This window comes from Pogona vitticeps, chromosome 1 (genome assembly GCF_051106095.1).
Source record: "Pogona vitticeps strain Pit_001003342236 chromosome 1, PviZW2.1, whole genome shotgun sequence".
In the NCBI taxonomy this organism is placed as follows: Eukaryota; Metazoa; Chordata; class Lepidosauria; order Squamata; family Agamidae; genus Pogona; species Pogona vitticeps.
In genome coordinates, this window is record NC_135783.1 from 279,842,994 (window position 1) to 279,867,912 (window position 24,919).

The 24,919-nt window shown below is 41.1% G+C and overlaps 1 long non-coding RNA gene across 1 annotated transcript in view; it reads right to left on the reverse strand.

Annotated features, from left to right (window-relative positions):
- LOC144585909 (uncharacterized) overlaps positions 1-24,516 on the reverse strand; it is a 148,434-nt gene extending 123,918 nt beyond the window's left edge. The window contains exon 1 of the long non-coding RNA XR_013540532.1: positions 9,050-24,516. This is a non-coding gene — a long non-coding RNA (uncharacterized LOC144585909). The remainder of the gene's footprint in view (positions 1-9,049) is intronic.
- Positions 24,517-24,919: the final 403 nt, after the last annotated feature.

Consider the following 24,919-nt stretch of genomic DNA (forward strand, 5'->3'; position numbering starts at 1 on the left):
TGAAAATGGCCGTGCTATGGAGGATCTTCACTCAACGGTGAGTTTCAAGCCCATAGGAACGCATTAATTGGGTTTTAATGCATTTCTATGGGCTTTTTAATTTTGCTTTACGATGTTTTCGTTCTACAGCGATTTCGCTGGAACGAATTAACATCGTAATGTGAGGCACCACTGTATAGGACATTTCAATGATTTGATTGTATGCATTGAATAAAGAACATCTGTGATTCTGAATAAATTTAATACATTTCAATAAATAAGTTCTGTTGGCAGTAACCGGACAAGTGTCTGAGTACAGTTCTTTATATATTGTGGATAAAGGAAATCCACTGATGGCACTGAGGAAAAAAGGGAACGTCACAATTGGTATCTGTTGGTGAGATGACATAACGTGAGCCCTTTGTTTGGAGAAACAAGCAGGGGCCACGTGGTAAATGTCACATCTAGGTATTCTGGAATTGCAACTCTCAGAAACCTCAGCCAGCATAGGTAATGGTGGGAGCTTCTGAGAAGTGGAGTCCACCCGGGTTAGCCAAGGTTGGGAACTGCTGGTCTAGAGGGTAGTGGTCTCCTTTGCAGCCAATGAAGGCTGGGACAACTTCCTTTGGAGATACTCTGATTCTGGATTTCAAAGTCTGTTCCAACTCTATGACTCTCTATTAGGCTGCAGTGACACTGACAGATACTTCAGAATTTGTATTCACGAAGGCTTTCACGGCTGGGATCTAATGGTTGTTGTGGGTTTTTCGGGCTCTTTGGCCATGTTCTGAAGGTTGTTCTTCCTAACGTTTCTGTGGCCGGCATCTTCAGAGGACAGCACTCTGTGCTCTGGTGTAGTTTGCTTGGGAGTGGAGTATTTATGGCTGTGAGATAGGCTTTTGTCCTTTTTTGGAGATGGGTGAGTAGTGTGTCTTGTTGTGGGTGTATCGTTGTGATACGGAGCAGAGATTATCTGTCATTGTGATTGATGGGTGTCATTAGCTGGTCTTTTGGTTTAGTGATCCCCGGTCCTTGTGGCTGGGTAGAGTTCGTCTACCTTTTGCACGCTGTATTTTTGAGAGCTAGGAGCCAAGTTCTGTTGAGTTTCAAACTTTCCTCTTTTTTGTTGAAGTTCTGCTGGTGCTTGTGGATTTCAGTGGCTTCCCTGTGCAGTCTGATGTAGTGATTGCTGCTGTTGTCCAATATTTCAGTATTTTGAAATAGAATTTCATGTCCAGCTTGTTTTATGGCATGTTCAGCTACTGCCGATTTTTCTGGTTGTTTTAGTCTGCAGTGTCTCTTATGTTCTTTGGTTCTGGTGTGGATGCTTTGTTTTGTGGTTCCAATATATACCTGGCAATATATACTTCAGAATTTGCTTCACCATTAGGACAAGTGAATCTAAAGTATTTTGCAATGATCACATGATGCAAAAGCCAACACAAATTAGCCTGGTCCTTTTTGCTTCCAATTCAGATATCCCACCCCACCACGTGGGGAAGAATGATTCAAAGCGGGAATGATCCAAACAATGTTTTCCTTGTGTGTTTGTTTATTTCATTCTACAAAAGGATGAGGGGGGCATGACTCTGGGTGGCATAATTGATTGATTGATTGATTGATTGATTGATTGATTGATTGATTGATTGATTGATTGATTGATTCATTCATTCATTCATTCATTCATTCATTCATTCATTCGTTCGTTCGTTTGTTCATTCATTCATTCATTCGACTTCTGTGCCGCCCGCGCTCTGCAAGAGTCTCTGTCTGGGTGGCTTCCAACATCAATTAAAAGAGTACAGTAAAAAAACAGACACACTAAAAACAAAAGCAAAAACAAAAACAATCTAAAAAAAACAATCTAGAATCAATCCATGACTTATTAATTAAAATTAAAACCTTCAGTTAAAAACTTCAATTAAAAAAACATCCAGAACAGGAAGGTTTTAACCTGGCACCAAAATGTCAGTAACGTCGGCGCCAGTTAGATGTCGTTTGGGAGGGCATTTGAAAGACCAGGGGCAGCTGCCAAAAAGGCCCTCTGCCTACAGGCCATCCCTCTCACCTCACTGAGGGATGGCTCTTTCAGGAGGGCCTTCTGGCTAGATCTCAGTTGCCGGGTAGTTTTGTATGGAAGGAGGCAGTCCTTCAGGAATCCAGGGCCCAAGCCGTTATAGTGACATAGGAAGTTGGAGTGTGGTTTTTGTGACAGTGGGAACACCTGCCCCCATAGTCTTTCTTCCTAGTCGCCCTAAGGTTTAAAAAAAAAAAAAACTACTAGATGCAATGCCGGATCACCTTATCATTGCATTGATACATTAGTTTAGCACTAGATGACCTCTGTACAGTCAAAAAGAAAAATGATGAGGATTGCTAAGGATCACTAGGTGGGCAGTATCAAAGGAAATGGGGTCCTGGGGTGTGGACATGTATCAAATTGCATCAGATTGAGTGCCAATGTGGACACTGGCATTGAAAGAATCCCAGGCCTTTGTGTGATCACCTAGATCAAATATGAACATAAAAGAGACTGTGAAGCAAGTGGCAGCGTGGTCAGACCCTCAGCCCAAGTCATCCAAACAAAAAAGGAATAGAAATAAATGATAATCCTGCTTTGGCACTTTCTTCTTTCACATTCATTGGAAGTTCTTTCAAGTCATTACTACTTTCTGCTAGTAAGATAGTGCCATCTGTCTACCTTAGAATACTGATGTTTCTTGCACCAATTTTCACTCCTTCATTTGAATCTAGCCTGGCTTTCTGTATAGGATGTACTGCATGCAAATGGAGATTGCAGCCAAGAAATCAGAAGATGACTGAGACTCAGAAGAGCAGTAGTGAAAAAATGAAGAAAGATCATAAGTGTAAGGATATGTGACTGGAGACCAAGACCAAGATCATCCACATTTGTATTCCTGAACACTATGTATGTGTGTGAAAGCTGGACAGTAAAGAAAGCTGATAGGGCTAAAATTGAATTGTTTGAAATATGGTGCTAGAGGAGAGCTTTGCAGAAACAACTGGACTGCCAGAAAGACAAACAAGTGGGTCCTGGATCAAATCAAGCCTGAACTATCTTTGAAGGTAAAAATGATGAAACTGAGGCTGTTCTACTTTGGGCACATAATGAGAAGGCAAGATTTGCTGGAAAAGATGATAATGCTAGGAAAGGTTGAAGGCAATGGGAAAAGAGGGAGACCCAATATGAGAAGGATTGACTTCCTAAAAGAAGCCACAGGCTTGGGTTTACAAGAGCTGAGCAATGCTGTTGAGGGCAGGACATTTTGGAGATTACTCACTGATAGGTTTGTCATAGTTTGGAGGCAAATTGACGACATGTAACAACAAATACACTATTTGCATTATTTCTGTCTCAAGTGCTATCAGTTCTTTTTTAATATGGACTGCTGTAGGGTGCAGCTGTCACGAAGAGCAAATTTGAACGCAATCACTGCTTCCTGAAAATCATCAAGGTTTGTCAGTAATGCTTTTTTTAAAAGATAAAACAGATAAATGGGTGCTTCCTGAGAGGAAGAAGATAAAGAATGGATCGCTCCTAGAGAACTGACACTATTTATAGTTCCAGCTTGCCATTTAACAAGGATAAACTGTCATTTCTTTGTACCCACATCAGCTAGTGCTAAACTGGGTGGGGGGGGGAACCACATACTTCTGTGGATTGCTTATTTAGGCCCAAGGCTGCAGAAATGACTCTGTCATAAAGGCACCAGAGCCTGTCCAAGCAAGGAGTAACGTAAAGGGAAGCAGAAACATTTCACGAGGTTGTCTCAATGAGATGTTTTCATGGGTGAAGGCTCTCTACCAGGCAAAAGTCTTTAAAAGGGCAATGGGCATTCTCGTCTCTTCTGCCACCCATCAGCACAGCAACTTGTGCTGATTCAAAGGGAAGAAAGCAAATAGTTTATTTCTATTCAAAAACAAAGGAGGAAGAAAATTTCTACTCATAGCTATACTTCCTGTCCCTCCTCTTCATCCTTGTATCTGAAATTAGTGGTGCTGCAGCCCCTTCCTACAGCTATGCTATATAGACATTGCTGATGTATATAATGGATCACCATTACAGTCGTGCCTCACTTTACGATTACCCCATTTAACAACGAATCCGCTTGACGGTGAGGTTTTTGTGATCGCTTTTGCAATTGCAAAATGATGGTTTGAATGGGGTTTTTCTGCTTTGCGATGATTGGTTCCCTGCTTCAGGAATCGATTTTTGCTTTACAACAATCAAAAACAGCTGATCATCGGGTTTCAAAATGGCTGCCCGCTGTGCAAAATGCCCCCCCCCCCGTTGTGCTTAGGGACGGATTCCTTCTGCACAGGCACCAAAAATGGCCGCCACTATGGAGGATCTTCACTGGACGGTGAGTTTTCAGCCCATTGGAACGCATTGAATGGGTTTCAATGCATTTCAATTGGCTTTTTTATTTTGCTTTACGATGTTTTCGCTCTACAGTGATTTCACTGGAACGAATTAATGTCGTAAAGCTAGGCACCACTGTACTTTGCATCAGGAAAGGCAAGAAAGTAAATGGGCACAAATTTAAAAAAACAAATCACAACATTAATTGAAAATAGCTAATTTGTCAGTTCGTATTTGTTAGAGGTGATGACCCCCAATGAATATGAATTAGTTTTTAGCAATGTTTGGTTCATCAATTTGTTTTTGGTCTGTTTTTGCACCGTTCCCCCCACCCCCCTGGTCGTTATCTGCAGCCTTCTCCTGTCAATCAGGAGTTCCTAGGCAACCCTGGGGGGACCCTCTTTGTGAGTGTATAACTCAAGACATCTGAAACCTAAACTTCACAAAGCTTGGAGGGATTGTAGAGAAGAATCAGTGGAACCGTCTCTGTACTTTTACTGCATCTAGGTGCCTAGGGGGGCACTTTACTGGAAAGCCCTCTTCGTGGGTGTATAACTCAGACTTTTAAAGCTCAAACCTCACCAAACTTTCAGGACTTGTAGAGAAGAGTCAGGGGAAGCCTCTCTGAAATTTTGATGACTCTATGTGCCTGGAAGACCATTTTATAACATTATAAAGAAGCAAAGAATCAATGAATTGATTCATCCGTGGGGGATGTAAATTTGTGATTTGTGAACCCAAATGAATTAAAAAGCACAATGAATTGCCATTTTGCTGATTCCTGCCCATTTCTACAAGAAAGCTTCATATCACAGGTGATGCGATCACTACCCTTCTGGCTTGGTGCCAGCTCAGCATCTTATTTAGCTTGGTTGGTGGTATCTAAAGCTGCTGAAAGATGGAGTAGAATCAACAGGGACACACACACACCCTGTCCAGTTCCTGTTCCTCCAGCAAGGTGATCAAAGCACTCTGCATTCCATAACGAGGCCTGAAGCCAGATTGAAATGGATCTAGATAATCCATCTCATCTGGATTACCCCTGGAGCTTGCCCATTCTTGGACAAGATGCCTGCTCCAGCATTTTGCCCTAGAATGGGGTATTAGAGACTGGTCAATAATTATCCAATACTGTGGGGCCCAAGGAGTTTTTTTTTAATGGTCTTACTATTGCCTCCTTTAACCATTCTGGGACCCTACCTCTTGCAAGGAGGCATTCACCACTTTTCCTACCCATTTGACCAGTCTTTTTCTGGCAACTTTTATAAGCCAGGAAGGGCAAGGGTCTAGCAGACATGTGATACTGTATTTTTCACTCCATAAGACGCACCTCTCCAAAAGACGCACCAAATTTTTACGGGAAGAAAACAGGAAAAAAATAATCTGGGAATTTCGGCCTGCTGGGCCAGCGGGGGTGAGGGTGGGGGAAGCCTCCAAAAGGTCCACGAGTGCATTCCAGTACCCTTCAGAGGCTCCCCCCCTGCAGGGCCAGCAGGGGCAAAATCGCCAGCTTCCAGGACCCTTGTGACACTTGGGAATCCTCAGAAGGGTCCCAGAAGATGGTGATTTTGCCCCCACTGGCCCCATGGGGGTGGGGGTAGCCTCCAAAGGGTCCTAGGGTGCCTTCCAGGACCCTTCTGAGTTCCCCCACCCCACCCCCGCGGGGCCTGGGGAGTGCTGTTTTACAGTATTCGCTCCATAAGACACACACACTCCCCCCCCACGTGTTTGGGGGGAAGTGCATCTTATGGAGCAAAAAATAAGATAACCTTCACCTCTTCCACATCATCAGACTTCAGAAACTGAAACTCATCCATCAACACAGGCCCAGCAGGGGCCATAGTTGCATTCACAGGATCTGTATCAACAGCAGCATCCAAGTCAGAGCAGACCCAAGCAATTTTGCCTGCAAAGCATCATGCAAAGTCTTCACAGTGAGCTATAGAGTGGTCTTCATTCTCTTCCTTTAGGCTGTGATGTAATAGGCTGCTGACCACCCATCTTAACCCCACAAAGGGAATCAGATTTAACATGAGAAATTGGTGATGGAGGTTGCTTCACCCTTCGAGTGCCTCTGAGCTCTTTGCTTCATCTAATGTTTGGAAATGTAGAAAATCCTAATTTAATCTGGATACACATTTGTCTGAAGACAGGACACATCCCTCATAGCAACTATTAATAACCTTAACCTGTTCTAATATCTTCAGCCATTCATTTTTGTGACTCTTACTGCATCTTGCTGCAGCCAGTTTCTTAGCTTAACAATGTTCTGTGTGAAGAAATACTTCCTTATGTATGTCACAGTTTTTTCATACATAATTTTATACACTTGTATTTTATTCCTCCTCTTCTTACTTTTTTTCTAATTAATGATTGGAAGAATTTTAAATCCTGTGAATATGTATTAAGGTCATATACAAACATAGTGCTGGAGCTTTATTTTTAACCTTGCATGCTGTCTGTGGTTTGAATGATTTGGGGGGACTTTGTGTCTATATATATCTATATATCTAGCACTTACCAATCATTCCTTCCAGCCTCTGAATTTAAAGACAGCCCTGCCTTTCTTTTCCTTTCTTTTGTCAGTTGGAAGTCAGTTGTTTTGTTTGCTGTTGATCTGTCCAGTTGGTTGCTAAGTATATGTGCAGTAAAGAAAAGAGGATGCACAAGTCTATAATTTCAAGGAACTGTAAATAAATGTTTTTATTTTAGTTTCCCCCCCCCCCTCGTTATACTAGTATTCTGGGGTCATAAATGAAATTGATTGACTGGCAATTCAAGATAGAGGATAGGATGTAACTCTTCATCAAACCAAGAATTACTTTATGCATTTTATTGTCAGAAGACATAAAGATTATCACTACCGTGAAAGAATTTGACTACTTCAGGGAAGATTAGTTGGTCAATGGTGAATAATCTGTGGCCAGAGGAATTTGGAGGCCATATGCCTCAGAAAGCCAGTTTGCCAGGAAGCAATCATAGAAAAGGGCCATTATTTTCATTGGGCACCTGTAGGCTTTCAAGAGTTTTCTGGATGACCCATTCTAGGAAGTAGCAGCTGGATTGGTCTGATCCAGGAGAGTTCCTTCCAGGGACTTAAGTAATTTAGCCCCAGCAGTGACATTTCTGGCATAAACACAAGCTTTTTCTTTATTTGCATCAGAGCATTGTACAATTTTAAATGATGGATGTATATGACATGCAGGTGAAGTTCTTTTTTTAAAAAAAAAAGTCAAAATGATTAGACAATAAATACAAACTGTTTAGTTATTTAGTGCCATTAGGATAACTTGTGTTCTGATTTTTTCATTTATAAGTAAATATATTCTTTAATCAAAGTCATACTCTGCCATCTTATCCTCACTGGGAAGTGAAAGTATTCTTTGAAGAATGTACTAGTAGAGTCCGATCTCTATTGGGTTCTACAAATCAGACCCTGGCGATCTGTCATTCAAGGACCAACCAGGATAAGAACAGAGAGGCTAATCATCAGACATTGGCCAGTGGGGTCAAATCACATGTTAAGAGGAACCTATATTATTTATATAAAATATTTTTACCCTGTCTTCCTCCTTAAAAGGACCCAAGACAATAATATATGTTGTGCTCTTATTTATTATTCACTTATTTCATTTCTATGCTGCTCTCATAGTGCAAGGCCCCAATGTAGCTCACAAATGAATTAAAAACATATACAACTTGGAACATGGGAAGTTATCATATTTTTAAAATACAGTAATTAGTCTCAACATTCAAAAGAGCACTGATTTAGTAAACACTTAAAAACACACACATACATCAAAAGCAGTAAAAGACACAGCATCTTACAGTAAAACTTCTTTCTTAAGATTCCCATTTAAGTTGGTGAAAGTCTGTCTTAAAAGTAGGATCATCACCAATAGAAGGTCAGGAGAAATATCTTGCAGTGTTCTCACTCCAGGCAAGGAAGCCCTTCAGAGCTGAGAAACCAGGTATGCAAATGAAGCACATGTTCACCTCCAGATGGCCAATGACAAAACAAAAGTCAGCTAATCTGTGACATGTGGAATAAGGCATCCTCAGGCTAGGATAAACAGACATCTTTTACCTCTTGTGAGCACTCCACCTTTAATGACATCCTACCATCTGTTCTTGGTGACATATTGGTCATGGCCACTACAGTATGGATGTGGTGGAACACGTGCAATCTCGATCATTAAAGGGTTCCTGAACCAATGGAATCATGGATCTTTAAAGTATTTCTTACAGTTAATCACTTGTTTATTATATTTTTAAGAAAATGGGATGCATAACAAATATGGATTGTCACATAAATGTCTGTCCCCATTTTCCCTCCCTCCTACCACATATACAATCATCATAATATTAGGGGTTTTTTTACAGCACTAGCATAGGTGATGAATTATCAAGGCTGTCCTACTTTTGGATTTACAGTTCTTGAACCAAGTGAGGATTTCCCTCATCCCAAACATTGAGCGCTTGCCCCTCACTCAGATCACAAGCTGTCTATGACTAGGTCACACAGGCACACACATGCATGAGAAGTTTGCATTTCAAAGATATGCTTTCAGATATACTTTCCAGCAGCTATTCTTCAACACAATGGAAACATCACATCTATACTAGTTTCCAACTATAGTAACCAAGAAGTGTTGGTCCTTGTGAGCCTGGCTTACCTTAACATACCTAATAATCCATTCATCCACCCATCAAGGAAGACCAGTTTTTGTTGAGCCGGATTTCAGCTTGGGATGCTGCAGAAGAGGCATCCTGTCTTTGCCATAATTTCTGCAAGAATTACAGGAAGTCCTTAGGGAAAGCACATTCTTCTCTCCCATCTCATCCTCCCTGGATAGGCTTCAAAAACAGTGATGTTATCAGATGAGTCATATGCCTGTTTTTATGTACTGGTGCACATGTTGCAGATCCATTATAAATTCCTGCTTCTGTCCATGACAATGAAGTCAGAGGGAACAGCAAGAAGGCAGCTGCTTAGATCAAGTGGCAATGTCTGTCCACCCCAAAGTCTGCAGCCAAAATCAACAGTGTCTTTTTTACAGTTGATCTAGGGAATGATGTTACATAAATGGGATGTTTGAACTAATGACTAAGTCAAATACAGCTGGAGGATTTCCCCCCTCCCAAAGAAATACAGCTGACGCGGTTACACTGCCGTCCTTGCCTATGATGTAGACCTAGAGAATGAAAGCTGGGTTAGTTTCAGAAACGTTTTGCTTTTTCTTATTTTAGAGCTAAGACACACAACCTTGTGCTACTCCTCAAGGCCCCAGTCAGCATAACCACTGTTCTTATTTTAATTTTGTGCCCCATCCCCTGCAATATACAAAACAGATCCTGGGAAAATTCTTGATGCAAAGCAAAAGGGAGCCAGACACTCATTACACGCTTGCCCAGTGCTGAAGTGGCTCCAATCCAAGATAAGCAGCAAATCTACTTTCTCAGTTAAAGCTCAGGTTAGGCCTGACCTCATTCTAGGATCTGTAGTAATAGGATGAACCACCCTCTAGGATTCCCTAGGGTTCAGGGAACATGGAAAAACCTGTTAAGTATTACTTGTAAACATGGAGGGTTCACCCTCCCCCCCCCCGAAAATCCATTCTTAAGTCTCACTGCTAGGAGAAGGGTAGCATTGAAATGCAATTAATAAGTAAATGAAAATAATGTCTCTGTGGAAAAGCAAAGCAAAGCCTCCAAAAAGTGACAAGAAAAAGTAGTGCCTAAATGGTTTTATATTGTTTTCAAAAGGAATGTTTGTTACTCATCCCTCAATGTAGCACTTTATAGGCAACAGCAATGCTTGCAATCCATTGCTTCCAAGCCCTGGAATGGCTATCAGTGTAATTCAGCCAAACGTAGGGTTGCCATATGTCAGGCAAAAGGAGGACATGTCCTCCTTTTTAGCCTAATGTCCTCTGTCAGGCAGGCAAAGATAAAAACCTTTAAAATGTCAGGCTTTTGTATATTTTATGTTATAATTTTGGATGGGAAGGAGAGAGGTGGAAGGACCCTCTTCCCCCCCGACTTTCCCTGCCGCCACCTGCCTGGTATTTTGAAAAAAAAGCCTCCATTGAATTTATTTTTAATTTTTAACATGACTGTTTCTTGGTCGTTTCACTAAAAGACATTTATTGGCAGCTATTGTAATAAAATTGTACTGATTGTGGGTTTAATCTAGAATGATTCAAATGAAACATTCAATATGTCCTCCTTTGTCCTCCTTTTTTGTCTTTCTATGTCCTCGTTTTAGTACTTGTGTATCTGGCAACCCTAGCCAAACACATAGTAATGTAAAATCAGGGTGAAAAGATTTGGTAGGCTCAGGAGCAAATGTTCTACCCTTAGGGCACTCTGCCCATCAGAAATGACACCATTATCAAGGTGGGGAAATGCAGAATTAGGTAGATATCTACCTGTAATTTTGAAAAATATACCATTCGAAAGGTATTAAAGGTTGCAAGAAGTGTCCTGTGATACCAATGCAATTAAACAACAGGAACACAAGTATAACTGTAATTCACTTGTCTTTCCAGAAAGACAAAAAAATCATGGAGACCTGGCCTGGAAAAAACAGGGGTGGGTATGTCTCTGTGTGATGTGTATTCCCAGAGCCAATCTTTGCATACCCTTTGTTAAACCATAAATTATAATAAGCCCTGGCTTTATCTCCTCTCTTCTCAACTCCTTCAGCATTTCCATTTTCAATTAAATATGACAAGTTGTTATGCCTGAAGCTAGAATCTCCCACAGTCTTTTCTCCCTCCTAGTCTATGCCCTAATAAGTGTGCACAGTGCCCGCCCACCCCAGTGCCACTTTGGTGACACCCCAACCTGATTCCTGTCCAAGTCTATAACAGTATTTGTTTATTTCCAGATCTTCATGGAGAGAAGATCCGTAAATGGAAAGAAGATCTCTGTAAATAAAAAAATGTAAATGGCTATGATCTATGGTTAGGATGGGGACCATGACATTCCATTGATGTCAGGGATTTGTAAACAGGAGACATTGTCTTCTGTCTACAGATAACTCTTCTAGTAATTGTACAAAGGCCAGCAGGCAGTGGAATTTGCACCAACAGAAAGAAGAAAAAATGGAAGCAGGAAGGATAGACCATAGCACATTAATTCTGAACCAGCCAATCAAAACCCATACTGGTTGAATACAGGCATTCATCCAGTCACACACATAGATACACATACAGACACACACATGCATACAGACACACAATCCTAGTTACACTAAATTGTACTGATACCAAAATCTGTCTACACTTGGAGACATTAAGAAATTGCTATTAGTTTGAAATAAAGGAAATAGTTCTAATCTCCTCCCTGCCATGCCAGAGGTGAAGTGCTTGAGTATATGTATATATGATTTAGCATTATATATAAATACATCATGAGTGCCAGTTTGGTACAATGGATAGAATCTCAGGCTAGGATTCAGGAAACATTGGTTCAAGTCCCTATTTAGCCATAGAAATTCATTCTACCATAATCTGGAAATGATATGGTAGTATGTAATACAATCATAAATGCATGCTATATATGTGTTAAATGGTTATGGGGTAATTGTACAGGTTGTCAGGTCTATCTCCTTCCTGTATAGTCTGAAAAAGTTACTGCTGAGATGTAATGGTACCAATAAAGAAGCAGGGTATTATCAATTAAACAGCAACTCTGAATATAACTACTTGTGTGATTGCTCCTATGTGCACAACAGGATTTTGACCAGGATATCAAAACACACGGGTAACACTCAAATCATTCAGAGGAAATGGTGGACAATATTGTAATTGGATATTACTCGCCATTTCGGTGAATTTGTAATTTCTTTGACTGATCGCTTATTTTCATCTAACGGACAAGCTTGCCATGGCTATTCTATACACCTGTTCCTGCCCACATAATGGTCTTTTAATCCAGAAAGGGTTATTTTTATCTGACATCTCACATTTAAAAGTCTTTGACAAAACACAATGGTTCATATCCCCACTTCACATGATTCCCATGAATTCATAATATTCCACCTCTCTCCAGTTTTCAGAAGTGCTTTGTAAATAAATAAATGATTTCCATGAACTGGAATGGAAGGCAAAGGAGTGCTACCTAGCAACACATATTGTGCAACACAATGGAAATTGTGATACACCACAGCATCCCATGAAAACTTGCAGCGCTCTGCATAACATGCTTCAATTGGGAGTCTGCACCAGCGAGTATTTGCTCACTTAAACCCCAGGGTAGTTGAGAAATTTTCATGGAGCTTATAGTGATTTATAATGGGAAGCATAGGCTTTTTCAGCTGCATTGTTCTCACTGACAGTGTGAAGAAAGAGACCACTAAATCTCTTCTCATCATAACTAATGATTAAGTCAGCAGCTTTTTTGGAGAATATAGAATGCCTTTCTACAAAAACAAAGTATTCTATTGTAATGCATTGTGTGTGTATGTGTGTGTGTGTGTTTGTGTGTGTGTGTAGAAAAAAATTCTTTTAAGTATCCCATAAGGCTCTTGCAATATCTTTAACTAGATCTTCTCTCATTGTCACCATATTGAAATAAATGGAATGTGTCAGGCTGGGTAATGCCCTTTCAATCACTTTTTAGGAGCTCACTCAACAGTTTGGAAAGAAAGAAAAAAAAAACGAAGCACTGAAGCAAACTTTCTCAGGATCTTCTGTGGCTTGAATGAAAGATTGGCTCACGAAGGGGAACGCACTCGGGCTCACATTAGCGCTAATAAGTGGAACAAGAACAGATCATTTTGCATAGTCAGTGTTACTGTTTTCTATGTGTCTCAGCATTCTGAGAAGTAAATTACTCAATTAAAGAATAGGATTTGATGGTAACTCTCTGTGGTGTAGAGATCTTATTCAAATGACTGTAAGTAGGGCACAGTCTAACAGCAGCAGGACAAGGCAAGGTATGAAGAATTCGATATGCATTCTCCAGGCTATTGTGAAGCGTCTCACAGTGTCATGCCACTGGGAACTGATTGTCTTGGGATCTTAGGTAAAGGTCACAGTTCAAATTCAAGAGTTATGATCATTTGGCAAATTTTAAAAGACTTCTGTTATTCCACCCACCCACCCACTCACTCCCAGCATTCAGGGCCCTGCTTTAATGTTTAGTATTAGACTAGCCTGATCTTCCTTCTTGTGAGCTTTTGTAATACAAACAGCAAGACTTTTGTGTGCAGGCATGGATTCCCCACACACATACACACACCCCCTTCACCTTCACAAAATAGGTTCAAACATCATTGTCATCAGCTTGCTTGCTATTATAATGTATTAAAATCAAATACGGATCTCTCTGTCCTGCCTCTCTCACTGCAACTGCAGTCATCTGGAATATCTTCAGATACAACAGTTACAAACCCTTCCACATCGGCTCAAGTGATCACATTGCCTGAATCAATGCATATGTATTTGCTTCCCCCAAAAAGTAGAAGTCCCAGACGCAGAGGGGAAAAAAACATAGATTAGGTGGGGAAAAAAACTCTGGGCTGATTTGTACTGATGTTTGCATTGTGTAGTTAATGAAAAATAATAATGTGAATCAGACATCCCAATATTGCCATTTCTTCCATTATTTGTCCATTTCTCTCTTCCTAATAGACACTTTTCATCACATTTCAAAAGCACCAACCAACCTGAATTCTATAACCTTTCTGCCAATCATACCAGCACCCAACCTACACATGCTTAACTATCATGCATCCAAAGGTATGCACTGTACAAACCTGTTATGAATAACTTGCATAAAGAAGAAATAGTATAAGGAACAGACCAATAGCCACGGCATTCGAGCAAGAATCTCCCAGTACCACTTTCTGAACTTGTTCTGGCATGAAGGTTCAAAGCCACCATAAAATAGCATCTCCAAATCTCAGTCCAGACAAGAAGAATGTTATGGCCAATTACATCAAAAGCTGCAAAGAGGCTATTCGAATAGAGTTACACATACTCTAAACATACTACTGTGAATGAAAATTTAAAATGGGAAATGTTCCTTTATCAACTGGCTGTTCTTATTGTCCATTTAACTTCTCCTATCCCAGGAACAACAACCTAACTTTATTACCTAAGGTACTTTCCCAGTGCAAGACTAATTCATTGGGGTGGGAGGCTGTGTGTATGGATATGCTGAAGGACTTTTCAGACTTATAAGGCTATGTTCATGGTTGGTGTTTTGTATGGTATTAATAAAATTCTAAGAACCAGGTTTTCACTGTTCCAAATCAACCACAAAACTGCTTTAGGTTCCTTATTAACTCTCCTTATAGTAAGCTCTGGTTAAAAATTTCATATATCCAGCTTGGAGGATAAGTTGGAGGATAAATTAATTTTATTACTTGATCTAATTTAAATAATTTTGTTATTATGGGGGAGGGTAGATTGGAGAGAAGGGGGGATCGCAACTGTGTGCCTTGTGCGGGTTGCACTTTGACACAACCAAAGCTTAAACCTTAGCTCAAAAAAAAAAAAAAAGAATAAAAATCGAGGCTTTCTGGGTTGGAAAGGCCTGGTTTTCTGGGGAAAGCTGCACTTGACTGATGGCCCACTAAAACAGTCGCATTGTGGTGCGGCCTTGTGGACACGTAGAGGCCTGGGACACATGCGGCGTGGCCTTCTGGCTCATCAGCCATTAGCGCTTCGATCCCCCCATCCTATATACTTTAAGGGTCAGGGTTACAGTGTTCTTGGGAGCTTTTGCTTAACGTTAAATTAATTATACTTTCATTAATTGTAAGTGGCCAACAGCTTTTATTTAAAATTTCATTGGGTGCATTGGATTCAATAAGGCTAGTCTGAATATAATTAATTCAGTAGCTAGTTTCTTCCCTAGGATTGCCCTGGTCCACTTAACATGGTTATTTCCTGAGCTCGACACCTAGACTGGTGGGAATTGTGGTGCCTTGGGTAAGAACCAGAGTGCTCAGTTCAGAATGACCAAGCGTAATAAAGGAAAGCAACCAGCCAAGAAAAGGCCAGTCCCACAAGTGTCTCCAGCTTAGTCCTCATCTGACGAGGAATCATGGCTTTGTATGGCAGCAGCTATGAGAAAAAATATCCACTTTGGAGGCTGAAAGGTTAGTGTGACAGGCACCTTGGGTCAGCGAGGCGCAGCCACGCTGTTCTGCTAGGGAGGCTAAGAGCCACCGTAGGATAAAACATAAAGCGATAGCTGATGATCCAATGTCTAGATTTGCCGCTCTTGAAGCTGAGCAGCAGTTGGCAGGGACTTCCAGATCTGATGCAGAAGGGGCAGTGGCAATGCCACGGTCATGGTATACTAACAAAAGGCAGAGACCTTCAACAACGGCAGTGTCTAGTCCTGCAGTTGAGGTTCTCGACAGGCAGGAACTTGTGGCCATTGATGATTTGGAGCAGACATATGGCAAGGATGATGCAAACCTGGAGATACCTTCAGCTGGTGAGTCAGTTGCTACACCGGGCACTTCATCACTGATCCCCAGGGTGCGTTTCCACCAATGGTAAGCAATGCAGCTGGCGTAGGGGTTTGGCCATCCCCATCTGTTCCAAACACAGGTTACAATACCATGCCACTGAGAGCACTGCCATTCAGCAATTACTCTATGCCTTTAAGCGATCATCTCACCCCAGCCCCGCGAGAGAAAATTTCGAAGAATAATATGTAGATGTATTCAAGTTGTTAAACAGAAATGTGGAAAAAAGGACTTAGACAAGGAGGATGAAAAGGACAAGGAAAGGCGTAGGAGAAAGAAGCCAGGCATGACATGGTCCAATTGGCTACCAGGATTTTAAATTTACACCGAGGTGGTTGTAAAGGCCCAACCATGGCGGGCATAATCCCTTTTTCAATATTTGGATTTAACATACCATGCCTATGTAGATTTTGCTGGGCAGGCTTGATGAAGTCTTTCATATACACAGTGTGATTCATCCGAACCTCAGATGGGACGAATCCCAGCCAGGTCTTTGGCTGCAGTCTATTATGCCAGCCACACCTAATATGGGGAATAGGCTTGATAGCAGACATTTGAATAGAAAGGTTGCCCAGATTCAAAATCCTCGTGTAGGAGTGGGGCAGGTGGTTCTAGGGTCGTGGTGCCGGGACACGCCTTTTTGCTTCAGCTTTGCAATGCGATGAAGGGCCTGCATTGATCCTTGCATACGATTAGTGTTATACAGGGTATGAGGGAGGACCGATGAGTCTGGAATCAGTTTTTAACAGATTTTAATGGAAAATCTTTTTGGAGAAGTGAGATAGGTCTTAAGGCCAATTTTCAGGTCCATTCGGACACTGCAGGCTCCTTAGTTTTCGTAATCTACTTCAGAGGGAGATGCTGTAGCAGCACATGGCCTGAAGATTGGCATCAGGCCATTATTAATAGGGACCTAACGTTCCTGGAATTCTTCCCGATAGTAGGCGCGCTGTGGCTATGGGCAGAAGAATGGTCAAATTCTGTTGTATGTTTTTGGTGTGACAACCAGAGAGTTGTTTACATAGTAAACAACCTTTCATCTCATTCAAAAGGGTCATGGCATTTGTTAGGGCATTCACATTATGGGCCTTGAAATTCAACATTTTGGTTCAGGCATGACACGTTCCAGGGATAGACAATAGTTTAGCTGATGCCTTGTCATGCGAACAGATTGGGCAGTTCAGGGAGCTAGATCCAGGAGGAAACGAGTTCCCGCAGATTTTGCCCCCAGAGGTTTGGCAGCTTGGTGCGAGGACACGGAAAGAGCAATAAGCTTGGCTCTGGCACCAAGGACACGAAAAGGGTACTATGCTGTGAATATAGAGTTCCAGGAATTTAGGAAGCTAGTTAACCTGGAGCCAGTCTAGCCTGCACCGGTGGATCACCTTCAACAATTTATTGTGTATCTGAATAGAAGGGGATTGGCACCTGGAAGTATTCAGGGTAGATTATTAGTGCTCTCCTTCTATGCTTGGATTACTGCATTAGGAAAATGGTTGAAGGGTGGTCCAAAAAAAGAGGAAGAGTGCAGGACACCAGGGCTCCAATATCACCTGTGTTACTAAAACACACCTGTCAGCAGTGGGAGTCTCTCTGTAGGGATGAGTATGAAATGATTTTATTTAGAGCAGTGTCCTTGTTGACATTTTTGGGACCCTTAGGATTAGTGAGGTAGTGCCACTGGAAAGAATGACAAATCTAGAGGTTAGGGTTAGGAATGGAATAGTAAATATTTTTATTAGACAATCCAAGGCCGACCATCTAGGGAAGGGCGTGCAACTTACGCTAGCACGTTGTCATATAGAAAGCATTTGTCCTGTGAAGGCCACGATGGAATACTTGGGAGTTAGGGGAAAAGATCAAGGCTATTTCTTTAAGCACAGAGATAGTTCCCCATTAACAAAGTATCACTTCTGGAAACTCACAGATGTTGCATTAGATAGGGTTGGCATACAGGGATCACGATTTGGCACACACTCTTTTAGAATTTTCCCGCCAACCTAGCAGTTCGAAAGCATGCAAATGCAAGTAGATTAATAGGGACCACCTCGGTGGGAAGGTAACAGCGTTCCGTGTCTAAGTCGCACTGGCCATGTGACCATGGAAGATTGTCTTCAGACAAAATGCTGGCTCTATGGCTTGGAAATGGGGATGAGCACCGCCCCCTAGAGTCGAACACGACTGGACAAAAATTGTCAAGGGGAACCTTTACCTTTACCTTTTAGAATTGGGGCAGCACCTACAGCTGCTGCACTAGGATACAATACAGACGAAATTAAATGGTTGGGTAGGTGGTTGTCATCTAACTACTGTAAATATATCAGAACACTCCCTAATGTTTAGGCAGGGGCCTGGTTTTTGTTGTATCTCCGCAGCTTCCGCGATGATGGGGAGATGGCGACATGTCTTGATTTTAGGTTACAGCTATGTTTTTTTTGGGCAGTCCATTATGTGGCTACATCTCCATGGTAGAGCAACCTGGGCCTGGGAGCCAGAGCTCACATCGTATGGAAGGGGCTGCCTGGGAATGCTATGTAGCCAATTGTGCAGGGCTGTCGATTTTGGCCAATTTCCACCAGATTTATTGGGCATACATCTGGGTGGCAATGACCTGGCCAGGCATCATGGAAAAGCCTTAATCTTGGACATTTTGCACGACTTAAGACGGTTGAAGGCCATGTACCCACCCATGCATATTGTATGGTTGACAATTGTCCCTCGGTTGGCATGGAGATATGCCAGGAAATTTTCTCCATTAATACAGCACGCAGGAGTGTTAACCGGGAAGTTTGCAGAGTGCTCTGTGCTGGCCTTAGATTGGTGATTGGTCACCAGAGGATCTGCTTGGATAGGCCTGAGTTTTTTTGGAATGATAGTGTACATCTGTCTGATTTGGGTTTGGATGTCTTGCTGAGCTTGATAGGTTCGATGGCGGACATGGAACTTAGCATGGCTAGTTCCTATGCTGTGGCAGGTAGTGTGGATATAGTGGGTTTTTCTGGTGAGTCTCAGTTTAAATTCAGGAAAGATATAGCCCATCTGACCTCCCAGCGCTGCGGATCATGTGATTACAGCACTTGGGGGGAAAGATGTGCTGGGTCACAACCAGACCAACAGTCAAGCTGGCTTGAGGTCTGCGGGTGGTCAAATTGCAGCTGGCTGGGTTTTCTCTGTCATTTAAGACCACGAAAACTTGGAGCCAGGGACTTGCACATTTGTTACTTTGGGGGTCCTTTGAGACCTCTACGATTTAACCTGATTCCGCACTACGGCAGGCCCCCCTTTGCCAAAGGATGGCAACATTGATTATGCTTAATAAAGTGTGGCCTGTGTTTTAATCCATAATCTTTGTCTTGAGTCTCTATTTCGGGGTTGGGAGGGCAATACTCAGTGTATGTGTACAAACACAATTGCACATGAATCTAATCAATACATTCATTCCTTATTAGAACATAATTACATGTCCCAGGAGGCTGGAATAGAAATGTCCCATTAACCCCTCGTGCCCTTTCCATTTTTTTCTCGTCTTTTCCATCTAACAGACTTCTATGTCACTCCACTCATTAGAGGCTACTGTCTATGACATGGTTACATAAATAAGGATGTCGATCTGTCAGAATGGGTCTCCCAACTCAAGGGTGATGATAAATATCTGTCCCACTGAATTAGGCTAAAGACAGTGGAATACAGGACAGCTACTGTTGATTATTGGATAGTTAATGTATAGAGGACAAAAGGTGCAAGAGCTTGGTCACTTTTTGAAATCATTAATATGGATTTAGGTCTATTGTTTAAGGAAACTAGGTTAACAATGGCATGCTTAATTTTTTATTTTGGGTACTGTCTGTATATGGTAGATGGCCTCGTAATACTGAGGCAAGCTCTCTAACTGTGGTCAGTTAAGTACATTGTTCACTTACAGGAACAGCTGGGAACGAAGTTAAACTCTACTTGCTAAACTCTTTAGGTGTCAGAAAATTTAGCATCTCTAAAAACACAAAAAATATCCTATGGAAAAAAATAAGTATTGGAAATCTAGCCCATACATAGTAGAACTGTAGTCACTCTGGGAAATGCTGGGGAGCTGCCTCTGAGGGTGATCTGCACTATAAATGATGGCTTTATTATTAAGACAGCATAAGATTACACTCTGCTTTTGAATGATTTCTTCCTTGCCAAAAAAGACGTTTCCAAAAACGGTCCCCTTCCCACCAGTCAAGAATCTCCTGCTGGACAACTACCTGAACATGAATAATGGATTACTCATTTTGGATAACACTTAAAACTTGTGTGCCAAAGTAATGCAGTGGCTGTTGTATAATGTGAGACAGTTGTGAGCCTATTTGATAAGCAAGCATCTTTTCTTGCTATTCCAAACAGACCATACTAAAAAAACAAACCACCAAACCCTGCACAAAAAGCTTTCTATCTGCTGAGCTTTCTTATCATACAATCTATATCAAGGGCAGATAATCTCTTGCACTCCAAATGTTTTGGACAACAGTTCCCATAATCCCCTGCTTCAATATTCATTCCACCCTCTGCTACTCCACCAATTCTGAGTTTCAAATACAGAAAATCTACATGTTTGAAAGAGCAAACAGTTTTCATATGCATCTGAAATTGATGCATTCTAATTATTGCTAATAACTTTGATAAAGGCATATAGTCTCAATTCTAACAGTTTGGTATTCATTCAACAATTATAGTCAGGTTCATTCAACAAGTACAGCCATAGTCACCACACTGCATGGTGATTGGAAATGTCAGAAATAAAAGAACAAAGTATGTCAAATAATTAGCCAAAGTTATATAGTGGATCACTCAAAAGAATACATCGTGGATCATTCACAGAAATACAAAAGTTGCACATATACACCAAAGAAAGAAAGAAACCCTCAACTAGACAGGGTACACCAGGCTTCCTACCCTGATCTTTGGACAACCATCTCAATAAAACTATACTGCTAGTTCTTTATCATGGCCAAAGGTGGAGTAGTAGATTATGAAGTGCAGGAATTCACAATGACACCCTTCACGACAATGCTCCCAAGGATAGGTAGACAGACAGACAGACAGACAGACAGATGGAGACACATGTAGGTAGGCAGACAGATTCAGCTTTTCTATTATTATTCAAAGGGTTAAACACCTGGGTTAAAAACCTCATTGTAAAACACAGATATTCAAAACAAACAAGCAAACCACTAACACAGTCTCACACTTACCCTTATAAAGTACAACTACATTCCTACGCATAACCACCAGGAGGTAAGTGCCATTAAACTCAGTGGTGCTTACCTGTGACTATGCAAGTTCAATATATTGAGTGTGAACACAAAATCTTCATCCAGATGAAATACAAACTTCAGATTTTTAACTGGGATTTCAAATATGCTTTATAACTTCAGCTATGTGATACCACTTCAATCATGAAACAAGAACACAATAAAAAAAAAAGGAAGGTGACATCCAGCAACTGCTTAAGTTATGTTTTTTTTTTACTTTTTGATTTCCTGGATTCTAACCTTTTCTAAACAAGAAAGAATATTGAAAGCCTCATTATCACATTATTCATTTGCCAGGGTAAAGCATGTCCATTATATGGACTGATCTTTCATTTGATGATACCATTGTTTCTCCCCAAAAATAAAACAATCCTTACATTTCCCCTGCACTACACCACAGGTCAGGGGCTAAATTAGGAATGTTCTGTCCTCTGAGTCTACACTTCATGCTCATGAAGGACAATAGGAAGCTTTCTATTGACTTACACTATTGGTTGATCAAGCCCAGTATTGTCAAATCATACTGGCCATGGCTCTTCTTGGTTTTAGACAGGATTCTTCCCTAGTCCTACTTTGGAGATCTTGATAGGATGAATGGTCTCCCATCCAACTACTAACCAGGCTTGTACCTGCTTAACTTCCAAAATCAGATGATATTTTGGGCTACGCTAGTCTATGTGGAGTGAACCCATTACAGTATATTCATTCTGAAAATTTATGAAGCATATATTCTCATACATCTCCTTAGGAATAAAAAAAATGAAAAAAAATTACAAGCAACAGTGAGTATCATACTTCAATTGTCAATAAATTATTTGGGGAGGAAAGGAAAGAAATCCACACAACTCACTGTGGGTATGACAGCTTATTCAAGCTTCCACTGACCTGTCACACAGGATGAATCATTTTTATATTCAATATCTTGGGCCAATTAAAAGAAGAAGAAAAGTCTGCACCGATTGAAAAGGTAGACCTGTTTTTCTCAGTAGATGTTTTGAGTCTTACTCTGTGTAGCCATGTGCCCCCAAAATACCATCTAACATCTCTCCAAAAGATGATGTGGCTTCAGGCTCCTTATGGATCCATGCTTTGTCAGCCAAAAATATATCAAAGTGGGAGCCAGCTCAGTAGTATATAGTAGCTGTAATTCTCTCCATGCTTTCCCTCCCTCTAATTTCCTCCGCCCAGAGGGACCAACTGCTATGAGGAGTATCCCCTTTTTCCTGGCACAGGGACACGTGGAAAGTTTCTGCTCACTTATTGTAGTCGGAATTCTCAATCACTTTGGGAGATGCCAGGAACCAAACAACAATCTTTTGAGTCCAGAAGGATCAACAAGTCAGCCTGTTAAGCTGCTGTGCCAGTTTTTGAAAAAAGCTGATTTTTAAGGAGAATTTTGTATGCTGACTGGCTGCAGTTCATTCATATCTTTATCCAGACACAGTGACAGAAACCTAGCAAATAAAAAAATGGGGAGGGGGGGAGGGAAAGACTGATCCAAACCAGGAATATATGTACTACTCCTGAATTTCATTTGGCTGAGAAATACTCAAAGGAAGCTTTGCCAGCCTGTGGGGAAAGTTTAAGCAGACAGACTTGCCAGCAGCAAAGTTCAGTTTTGGAACAGACAATAGCCATTTTCACGTGACAATATAGTTTGAAATGTGTGGAACCTGTGCCTAGAACCTCTGTGCACACAATCAGCTTTCCTAGATTATATCTGAGGTAGCTATTTTAATTGGGTATAACTCTTATACAAACATTACGTTTTATATATAGGATGTTACTGAAGAGGAAATTCATTAAGTGCTGAAAGACATCTGATTGTCACAGCAAGAGCTTTCCATACCTCCCATAGTTGACAACTTAGCTTGGAACTGTTTTATGACAGGTCACAAAAGGGAATGTGGGCCCAATTTGCATGTGTGATTGCTCAGACATGAAGGCCTGTTGGAACCACATACTGTAACTGGAATATTAACATGATTTTAGCTTTTAAGCATGTGCCATCTGAGTCTCTGTAGAGATTCATAAGACTGTGTGGAGGTTAGGTCACAATCTGGATTCCTTTAGAGTCTGCTACCACATGCAGATCAGTATGGATTCCCATATCAAAAAAGTTTTCGACATCTGGAATGTGAATCAGTGTTTCTCTGAAATAAGTCTGATTCTGATTTTTTTTTCTACAGCATTCCAGCAATGAATTCATTTTCTAACAAGAGCTTAGAAAAGTTGCTTTTTTGGACTCTAATTCCCAAAATCCCAGATACTCCAGCCACTTAAATTCTGGGAAATGTCCAGGCTGAAAAGTTCTCGAAATCTCTTCTGTTGAGTTCACCCTCTCTGCTTCCAGTGTTCACTTCTTCCTCAAAAGTTACACACACAAAAACTGAGATATCAGGAATCTTTTATTTTTAAATCTTGTGAGACATCACTACAGAGGATCAATTCATACAGTTCTATGAGGCAGTCTCTCTTGATTAATAGGACCCATGGTATTCCATGGCAAACTAAGCAGGGGGTCAGAGATTTTACAAAAGGGTGAGTTTATGACTCCAGTGTTAGGAATGAGACACACATTAAGAGTATGAAGGTGGGAAAAGATAGGTCTTTAGAAGGAATGTCATTTCCTTTATGGTCAATGAGTCAGAAGCTTTTGAAGTGTAGATCTCTAAGCCAAGACACCAGAAATAACTGCAGCTAAACTAGATTTCACCAAGTAGCTGCCATCCTCACCCTAAAAAGTGACATGCTCCTGACATGCTCCTGAACTTCAGGGGAAAAAATCTCTCATTACACTGATCTCTTTCATCAACAAAGGAGTTACATTATTTTGGCCCTCTCCATTGCTGCTGCTAACACCATGACAACTCATAACAGATTTCCTTTTCTTCCTGATGGATAGAATAGAATTGGAGTAGTAAGTTAAAGAAGTCTTTGGCCTGATCTAGCTGGGTTCTCCTTGTATTCTTATCAAAGTGGTCCTCATGTGAAATCTTCAAAGAGACAGTATGCAACACCTAATATGGGTAGCTTTAACACCTAACTGGAGCTTAGAATGTCACAACTCCCAGAATCTGGTGGCTAAATGCCTACTGACCATCTTGGCTGGGGGATCCTAGAAGCTGCCATCCAAAATGGTAAATTCCTCTAAGCTCTGGGCCAAATCACATGACAACACAACCCATTTGTTTTTATATTTTTGTTGTGGAATTAGCCTGGAAACTTCACAATTGTCAGAATCCTCCACCCAAGCAACATGGCTGCTGGTAGTAATTAACAAGTCCTAAAAACTAACTTTTCCACATTTTCTTAGAGATATGCAGAAGGAGATGCATCCCTCAGCCCCACCCCACAAAACAGCTTTTCTGTTCTTTCCCCCCCCCCTTAGCAGCAGCTATTTTCTACTCTCAGGGACCCTACAGGAAAAAAGAAAGCTTAGGGAAAGCAAGATGAAATCAGGAAAGATTCAATGATACCTATGTGTACACTTACACATATTCCAAGCAACAGAGTGCTTGTGGCATATGGTTCAGCCACTACTTTGGCTTCCAGGTTACTGACTCTACTTTCTATTTTCAACACGAAGCATAGAAATTAAAAAAAACACCAGATGAAAAACAGTGTATCAAGAAGAAAGCACAAAATCCCAGAGGGCCTTTTGATATCCTGTAATTGGAAGTGAAGAGGCAGTACTTTGTCAGACATTTATTTTGAAAGAGCAGTGAATTATTGTGATCCATTATGTAGCTTACCATTATGAAGAGCAAAACA